The sequence below is a fragment of the Brachyistius frenatus genome, unplaced genomic scaffold (assembly GCF_029030835.1).
Source record: "Brachyistius frenatus isolate BFR_SWC_R1_liver_20210118 unplaced genomic scaffold, ASM2903083v1 Contig_3, whole genome shotgun sequence".
NCBI lineage: Eukaryota > Metazoa > Chordata > Actinopteri > Embiotocidae > Brachyistius > Brachyistius frenatus.
Genome location: NW_027210602.1, coordinates 7,069,624 through 7,080,000, shown reverse-complemented (window position 1 = coordinate 7,080,000; position 10,377 = coordinate 7,069,624).

The window sequence follows — 10,377 nt, the reverse complement described above, 5'->3', positions numbered from 1 at the left end:
GCTTAACAAAAAAAAAAAAAACAACAGAGCACATTTTGGATCAAGTTTGACTTGTCAACGATCTACAGGTGCACAGAAGAGAAGCGTGATTCATTTCGGGGTGAGACGAGAGACAGCGGATTGGTTCCAAATGAAAAAGCTGACTTTCAAATAGGAAGACAAACAGACAGAGGGGCCCGACGGTGGCGTCGGCTCCTTCTGGCTGCATTAGGCAGAAGAGGAATAGCAAGGCAGGATGTGTTTAAATCAGAGCGCTCTATCTTGTAGTGGGACACATTTCATTAAGCCCAGCAGCTGGGGCCGCGGCACCATGCGTCCACACATCTATCATACAAATCCATCAGGCCCGTCTCCTTCCTGCACTGACAGCATGTGTGTGATAGGAGGCCGTCCTCCTGATCAGACAACTTACTGACTGCCCGCACTTATTCATTTCTACCTCCATCTTCCCCTTTCCCCGTTTAGATTTCTTATTTGCGCCCCCCCCCCCCCCCTCCACCCTCGCTCCACCTTTCTTTCCGCGGTGCTCTCCATTTCCTCTCCCAGCCACCTTTGTCCTTCATTTCACTCTAAGCCCTTTTTTTTTCTGTGAGGAGGACAGATGTTGCCCTGCTCTGAATGGATTCAGAGCCCCGTTGTTTCTTCTCCGTTGCATTTCATTCCCTCATGGGTCTCCTCCCCGAGTCCTGTGAGAGGTATGAGATCTTTTACCAAAGTAAAAAAAAATACTCCAATTCACTGCTTTCCAAATCCTTATTTTATCTCTACTGCATTAAGAGTAATGTTAGCAAATGATTTGCTCCTTCGATATCAGAGAAAACACTGCATAATACACTTTGCCACTTCATGAGTCTTTGACTAATGACAGATACTTCATGTGATACAAAAAAAAACAAATGCAAGTGCTCAGCCCAAGCAGGAACCAACCTTGACGTCACCCATTGGTTTGTGAACTGCCGTTTTGAAGCCTCGAGTTTGGCATGTTGGCCGTCTTGATATTTTGGAGTGAGAAGCGACCATATTTGGACAAGCTGGCGAAAAACAAACAGTAGATCTCTTTCAATCTGAATGAAAACCTGAGGACACTACACTTGCCCACCTTTAGCAGATACCTGGTAGCACCACGGGCCTGTCAATCACAAAGACACGCCCCCAAACACACTGTGTTTTGATGGACTTATTTTTAGTTTTTTTTAATAAGGAGTGACTTTAGCGAATGTGAATGAACAGTGAATTTTTGGATGTATTCCATGAAGGAAGTCTTTGGATCCAGAGGCTTTTTGGAGCCAACGCCTAGTGATCCTCCGTGGTATTGCATGTTATGGAACTCCCACATTGGCCTCACTTTTCAGACAAAGAAGCTACACCCAATTTTATTTTTTTATACAGTCTATGCTGGGTACCAAAAGACACTGCGCCCACTCATCTATAGCGGAAACCTGACTGCACCCCACTCCTGTCAAACTGACATGCCTCACAACATGCCACTCTTTTATTTAATTAAGGATTTATTTTTAGATGGACCACAGATATTTTTTGTTGTACATTGTATTTCATGAAAGAAGTTGAATGGGAGTTTATGGATCCAGAGGCTCTTTGGAGCCAAGTCCTAGTGGCACTTGGTGGTATTGCAGTTTAATGCATTTCTGTCTTGACCTCACACGTGGTAGGTATGTCCACTTTTATATACACTCTATGATTAACTCAGATTACTAGAGGTTAAAAAAAAAAAAAAAAACAATCAAAGAATCCCTTTGGTGGGCAAGTTAAATAGCACATGCTGATGAGGTAGCTGAGATAGCTGCACTGACTGATCTGCTATACGTTCACTCCTGTCTGTGCAAAATAATATCACAATATACCCAATTTTACTCTGGGTGAAATATATTGTTTTATTAATTTTAGAAGTTAGATATTCTGAACAGAAATGGTAGAGCTTGAGGATCAATGGTGTGACAATGCAACTGCAATGCATATGTTTTGAAATCTGGTGTTTGAATGGATTTTCTTATGAACCAACTTCAGGTCCAGAAATACTCCACACCCCAAATTCAAGGTAACCATGTAAATCAGAATATGTGTTGTACTGATTACATGCTTTTGGGAAAGTGTAAGGTGAAAAGAAATCGGGCCCCAAAATGCAACGAAACAAAATCCCCTGCCAGTTGGTGGAAACAAAAAGTGAACTACCCTGTTTTATAGCAATCAGGAGGAGTTGATTCAAGTGTGGCTCATCTCCTGGGCACACCTGAAACGCATGAGGAGCCACAAGCAGAGTGGATGGAGTTGTTTCAGTCTGCACTAATAATGTATATGTTGGAGGGAGAAAGCCTTACTACAAGAATCTTTCTATCAAAATGATATTAATTATTTTAATGGTTTTTTTTTCAAGTGGCTGTAAACAAAGTGGTGTAACACCTAACTTGATTTAGCAAGTTAAAGAAACATAGCACAATAATTAACACGTTTTATCACATTTTACAGCACACTTTTACAAAGTTTTAGGGACAGTTATGAATGTATAACATAAACTCATGAGCTAAAGGTTACAGAAAAATAACCCTGCCTCATTTGGTTTGCAATACTTTATGAATAATTATAATTCAGCTCGCTGTTTTTCTAATTGTTGATAGCTTTACCAAACAGTAAAAATGTAGGATGATTTCTGTGTAGCCTGGGAAACAATAGCTTTCACTCTGGCAAATGTATATGTTTAATATGTCTGCAATAAATAGCATCTGGATTTTGTCCAGATATGAGACTTAAAATGACAAGTGTAATATATGCTTTGGATTTGCTAACAATAGGCTCTGCTCCTTGAGGGAGTTCTCAAACATTTGCAGCAACAGGGATTGTGCTGACAGAATGAATCCCTCCTTAATTAATACCAGCACAAACATACTAAAATACACGCTTAGTGCATAAAGAGGCGGTTCGGGCGGTGGAAGGAGCTGAAAAAACCTTGGCATGAGCGTGTTAGCGGATTAACAGTGAAAAGTGTCGGGTTACAATGGCTGCGCTGTGCATGATTGGACATTACTACAGTCAGCTGGTATCCAAGCTGGTGCCAATCAGCTAATGCAGGTCTGACTTCAGCGCTCTGCCTGAGCTGACACTTTGGTCCATTCAAGTTGGAGCTATATAAATTTGTGACATTCAATGTCCATCATAATTCATAAGCTGATAAGGTTTTGAACGTGAAGTAGGTCTTCCATCTCTCTACCTGTCAGTTATTCAGTTTCTTCCATGTATCACTCCCTCCACCCACCAGCCTTCCAGTCGCTCTCTCTCTCAATGCCCAGTCTCCTGTCTGTCATGCCCACCTCACCTGCTCCCAATTTCCCAATCTGCTCACCTGAACTTTGCCATTCCGCCCACTCAGTATATCTACTCCCAGTCTGCCGATAGTAGGTCGCTGGATCATATGTTTGTGTTTCACGCTACTTCGGTCACAAATGGGTAAATTACCAGCTCCTAAAAACGAAACTTACTTAACGAAAGGCACTTTGTCCTTCGTCCTTCTCTGTCCCTGCGCTCATCTCTCAATGTCTTTGCTCCAATGTCTCATTTCTTCTTTCTGCCTGACCTGTATGCAGCACGCTCAACAGCATGCAAACACCGGGTATAATTGGAATGGGTAAAGCAGTCTGAGGGAGAAAAGCAGCCAATTAGGGAACTGTGGTCAGGGAGCTCTGGGGTGAGGGGTCACGGTGTAGCTCATTGTCCCGAGCTTGCTCGTCTGGCTGTGTGCCAATCCACATGAGCCGCTCGGAGCGTAAAAGCTCAGTAAATCAAAGATCCGTTCTCAGATGAAGTGCATCAAACACTTGACCTACAAACTACTTATTAATGCTTCTGTCAATGAACCAGTGAGCTATTTCAAATCCAGTAATGAGGGTGTTTGTCCAAGGGTTAAGATATATGAGCCACAAACACCTCAGAGCTCCCGATCCAGTGCCCCGGCTGCCACTTCTGCTTATTTCCTATTATTCTCATGTCTGCCACTGGTGTGATATACAGAAGTGACCTTCACTCTGCTTGATGTGTATTAGGCGTGAGAGAGAACTCCCGTGAGACCAAGATCTGTTTAAAAGCTTAACGGAGCTGAGGCTTAAAGAAATATACGCCACAGGATCTTTTTTTTTTTTTTTTTTTTCTTCTTCTTTAACTTTATGCTGTCACTGTGTGAATATATGGGTCTATATATTCTGCATGGTGAATTGTTTCCAGTTGTTGCACCCTACTGGGTGTAGACTCTACCACCGGTGCAATTACAACTAGAAAAAAACACAACAACGCTTGACGTCAATGATCTCACACTTAGCCACCCTCCGGTTACTGATTGGTTCATGTTCAGTCTGGCTGTGCAAACATTAATGTGAACAGGGTTTCCAGACTATAATCACAGCAAAGGAAACTGAAGCTGTGAGCAGTAGCTTAGCGGAGAAAAAAATTAGCTACCCTAGAATTTTGTGATGCCTATGAAGCTAGAACAAATGTCATGTTTTCTTTTGAACTGTGAACAGAATATCTAATGAACACTAATCAGGTGTTTTTTTTTTTTAATTATCTAGGTAGTTACCCACATTATTTAACAGGGGTAAAATTATATTTGCTATTCGGGTTTTAATAGACAAACTATATTACAAGCAAAATAAATTCACCTTCAAAAGGTTAATAACTTCTTGGACAACAGGTGATAAAGTAACAATCTCAAAGATTGTTTTGTTTTGCTCTTAGTCGATACCTATTACGGATAAACAGTTATTGCAGCTTTTGGATTTCACTTTCCAGAGATCCAAACAGTGTCCCTTGTTTTATGTTATTTGGCAGTTAAAAAAGCAAACTGAAGAACTAGCCTATTGTATTAGCTCCGCTTACCAGAACAACCTCTGCTGGGTGATGGAAATCGCATCACTAACTGAGCACCGCTTCAGATTTTTCATGGTAATGTTGCCACAGACGGCCACCTTGTTTTAGCTCGTAATATTACATGTACAGGGGCTTTCATCCGGGGCCACAGGCTCAGTCACCATTGTGTTACTGCAAATAGTGACTTAACATACAATTATATAAATTAAAATCTTTGACAATATTGACAACACTGCCGGCACACAACTCTCAAAAAATACACAAATCCGACCACTTGTGATCAAATCAAATCAGAGAAATATCCATATATTTATTATTATTATTATTGTTGTTGTTGTTGTTGTTATTATTATATTTTTTGTTGTTGTTTTTTTCTATAATTTTCACAACAAAAGGAAGTGAATATGATATTTGTCTCCAAAATTTAGAAAAACAGTTCAGGATCTTAACACTCGGCATAATTTTGAAAGTACTTGTACTTGTTTTTTCTCCTTTAACCTCTTAATCAAGACTTCTCCCACATTCAAGTTTTCCTGTTTGCTGTTTAAACATACTTTAGTCTCTAAAAACTTCAGGAATTACAGTAATGAATTTCAATATTCTTTAATATGTGGGTATTCTCTGAATAGTGATCCCTAACCTGAATTACAACGTGTACTGGGTGCAATAACTAATATTTTGTCTGATTTAAAACTGAATACTGAACTCATCTCTCAGTGCCATGCAACTGTGTGGGTGACATTTCCCTGGTACATTAAAGTGTAGTATATTTATAAATGTTTTTTTTTTCTGTTCTTAGCATCCCTTGTGAACACACAATATGCGCAATTGTGTTTGCATGGCTAATTTTCAAAAACGCACGCTACCCAATTAATCAAGCGCAGTCATGTCAATTAAATTGAAATACAGAAGAACCGTTTGGAAGAACGTGTCATTTACAATTGTTGACTGTTTTATTAATTTGGTTAACTAAATATAGTCTCGTGAGCAATAACTGCAGCATTTGGGCCAGCCTGCACAATTATCATGCCACCTTTCTTGCATGGTTGCATTCATTTATTTCACAACCCGACCTGTCTCTCAGGCTTTTCTGCCCTGCCGCCCGACTCGCTTCCACCTCTGGGTCAGAGAGGTTAAAGTTGAACTCAGATTCTTACTGACTCCCTCTTTTCCACCGTGTAATCCCCCACCGTCTGTGGCCCGATTCCTTGCGAGCGGCAGATGTGAAGCTCATCTCAGACAGTCCCGACACGCTCTCTGACTCCATCTGTCTCCAAACATGTCTGCTTGGTGAGCCGCTGTATCGCTGTAGTGCTGTAAGAGGGAGCTGTGGTATTAGTCATCTGGAGCCAATCAGAAGATAAAACACAGCAACAGCACCTCGAGGCCGAGGGGTAGGAGTATGCCCCCTGCTGTGGAAACTAAAGTGATCAGCATTGGAAGAGTTGAACTGTGCCGTACATAACATCGGTGGAAGAAACACTCAGATCCTTTTTGGAAAGGTTGGTGCTCCAGGCTTACAAATAAACGGTGTCAGTCGTGTGTAGTCGAGGTGAACAGGCCCACATAAAAACAAAAAGGCCTGAGCACAACATATTTCATGCATAAAAAGTCAGTCAAAAAAATTTGAATGCTTTTTATAGGATCATTGTCAGCATAACTTACAGACCATGTAACATTATCAACAACGAAGACATGTAAATATCAAACGTAAAAGTAGCCTACTCTTCATACAGAAATGTTTCAAATGTTTCAAAGTACTAAATTAGTTTTACACTTTGACAATATTATATAACAGCAAATTTTGTCCATTCATTAATGTGTGAGCAGCATTTTGAAGTTATAGTTGGAGACAGACAAAATCCCTCTTCGGTTGTTTTGTCAAAAAATAATGCATTCGTAACCCCCATAAACTGATTAGAAAATTGTCCAATTCAATACTTGGGTTAATACAGCAGTTGTCAATGTAGCGAGTAGGAGGAGATAAGCACATGCAGAAAGAATCTGTATTTAGGTGAAGTCAGAGGCAGAGCTATAATTGGTTTACTGAGAAGTTTAACTTTTGAAAAGTTATTCGAGACAGAAGTACCGTATTTTGTTGTTCATGAGGTTACGGAAGATCAGGATTTTATTAGCTTTGGTGATTATTCACCAGCTATTGATTTATCTTAAACTGAACATAAACACATCATCAAAGTGGAAAAAAAGAGGCAATCAGAGACATGCATCATGTAATAGAAACCCAAAGCTGTTGAAATGACTAAGAACTTTGATTGAAGTTTTCTTTCATTAGAAATATTTGTATTGTCTTGTTTTCTTGGTCACTGACGCATTTTGTGTGCAGAGTTTGTAACATTTAAATTGGTAATGAGTGATAAAGGGCTAAGAGGGTAACCTGAAAGCTATCTGCTGAATGAATTGAAGTTGAAACTGTACATTAGGCAGCCTGGTGTTTTTGTATGGTCAAGAGAGGACTGCCGCTGCTGCCTGTGGAGGAGGAGAAGAGCTGCCCCATGGATTTGGACGCTTATCTCCACTTGGATTACAGATAGGCTTAAACAGAAATACAGGGGGCTACTCACGGAACTGAAACTACGTAGTTGACCAGAAAAAAAACATATTGACTCAGCTGAACTGAGGTACAAGGATATGAATGAAACTTGCACCCAAAGAGGGAATTAACAGGAAACATATTAACCTCAGACTGTATCACAACCTGGGTAATAGCAGAAAGTTAAGGGTGGACAGTTGATTTTTTTTTTTTTTCATTAGTATCTTAATAAGAGCTCTGAATGAAAAGGTCTAATAAAGTAGGTTGTTTAATTATAAAGGGTCTACATTTAGGTGTGTTTGCCAATCAAAGTGAGATGTGCAAACGGGGCATTTTTTTTTCTTTTAAAATAAATGAATTCTATCTGTTTTCACAAAGCAGTATTTGTGTTTAACTAATCATCCTCCTTACAGGGCCTAATCTTAAGATACTGGTGTAAATTATTGAATTAACCCATTTCATTGTAAAATCAAAGCTTATAGAATAATGTGTAGCTACTTGTTAAAAACTTGTCTTCGGTGGGTGAAAAATATCTGCAAAGTAACGAGTAACTGATTCAAATGTAAAGGAGTACAAAATGTAAATGCCCAAGCAAAGCAAGGCTCCCTCAGAATAGTAGGTGCTGTTAAATGTGCTGTGCACACTGCTTTTAAACGCATCCACACGAGCCACGTGAGGACTCAATCGCTGTCTTTATCTTTTTTTTGTTATTGTCTTGCTCTGTTTGTGACATTCTATTCATCTTTCCCTCCAAATAAATCATTATCTATCACCCTCCCTCTCACCCCAGCTCGTGCAGGGGGAGCGTTATAAGACTACGGTGCCCTTTCAGAGAGGATAACCAAATCCCCGCTGGAGATGCTTGAGTAAATGACCGTGGGAAATGGGTGTACTTTAGAACACAGTGATACCAGGTCCACGTGGAGAGGGAAGCCTTTACTGGCTAAATCCTCTAGTCCCTCGCCTGGTGTTTACCCCTGGCACCATATCGCTCCAGATCTGAAATCCTGACTATCCTCAAAACCCCATTACAGACGCTAATCCCCAGCAGTGTGTGCTCTACACTCCTCGCTCTGGGAGGCATTATGGTTAGACTGAGTAATTTCATTTTTACTGTAGCGATGGCAAATAACTCCTCGTGTCAAATATTTCCAAGCATACATTCTGTCTTTATTCTCCCAATCTTACACATGGCCATAAATTACAGGTCTCGTCACCGATAAGCGCATCTCGCTTGTTTGTTGGGCTTTATGGAACAGCAGGATGCTACATGTAGCACTACATGCGAAAAGCAAGTGTGACTGTGCTGAATAAAGAGAACAAACTCTTATTATAGGAATATATTATTGCGAGAACATGACAATCTTGAGGTGGTTAAAGTTATTTTGCTGCAGAGAGAAGGAGAAAATAAAATAAAAACAGGGATGAATGACGGTGGAAAGTACCCTTGGGACTGGTTTGACTTACTTCTGCTAGATATGTCTAAATGGATTTTGCCTTTAGTGCAAGAAAGGCCAATGTCAAAAGACAACCTTAGTATGCATGACAAAAAGTGACCCTAAACACAGACTTATTGAGGCTGAAAACAAGTCTGCACAAGTCTGAAAGGATACAGCTTCAGACAACACCGTAGCATCGCCCAAGATGCGATGGTGTTGTCTGGAATCATGATTTGTTTTCCAGCTTTGGCATTGTTTCTGCCAAGACAGGAACAGATGCACTCAGTTTTGGGATGTTTATTTATTTGTCGCACAAAACAGGGCAAGGCTTTTGGATTTAATAAGGGAAATTGAAATGATAAAAGTGAACCAGGAATAGGGGAAATATAGGATTTTATTTTTTTTATCACATTAAGATATGAGCTTAAGGATAAGCGGGGAGTTGAGTTCAGGCAGCAAAGTCAGATATGATTTTTACAATTAGGATATGTTCTATATTAGACTCAATGTTTTTTCATACATGAGATGAAATCAAGATAAGTAGCCCACAAAGAAATTACTCTTTAAGGAGAGATTCCTGTTACATGCTGGAATAGTTTTATGGTCACGGGGGCTAAAGATATGAATGTGTATGTGGAAAAAGAAATGTGCTCCTGACACAGATATCTTTAGCAGTCTGACTAAGTGCTGGCTTTAAGGCTTTCTCTGTGCAGTTGAACCCTGGGGAGAAGTGTGTGCATGAACACAACTAAAGTAGAAGTTAACTTTCTGTTTGGCACAGATATACACAGTTGGCCATTTAGGCAAACAACTGTAAGAAAACACCATAAGCCTTTATTTAATGCATTTATTGAATGAAAGTCTGCTACCCCTTTCTGATTTTGCTGTTTACGAACTAACGGTAACAAATATTTGAGTTCAGGGGCTTCTTGCTAAATATGTATGTAAGTTGTTTGTATGCAATCGCAATTCACTTTCCATTTCCTCTGAGCATAAAGTCACGAAAAGACACATTTAAACATGGTATTTGCCGGAGGGGCCAATCAGTTTGGCAATTACTTTTAGCAAATAATTTACATGTATTCCATGCTTTATTAATCAGCCTTAAACACAACTAATAATATAGAGACCACAGTCAGATGGTCAAATGTGTGCAAATAACATTGTATGAAACTAAAATAATTAGGGGAAATGCCCTATGTACTGTGCAGGGCTGAGGAGAAAGGAGTTGGGTAATAATGCTCAATTTAAAACTATCAGAGGGAGCCTAAACACATTGCACAGTATTTTTGGATTCAGTGTTCTCATAATAATATTGATTATAGTGACTTTCGGCATTGCTGTAGTAGAACTACGAGGGAAATTGACATAAAACTAAACATTCACATTTAGGTCACATTTTGCAGTGCAGCTCTCATCTTAGCAGTGCAAAGCCCTCCATTTTCCTGTGAGAGCTTGCACTTATATAGGATCAACAGTTCCATACAGGCAAAGAAACAAGATACACCGATAATC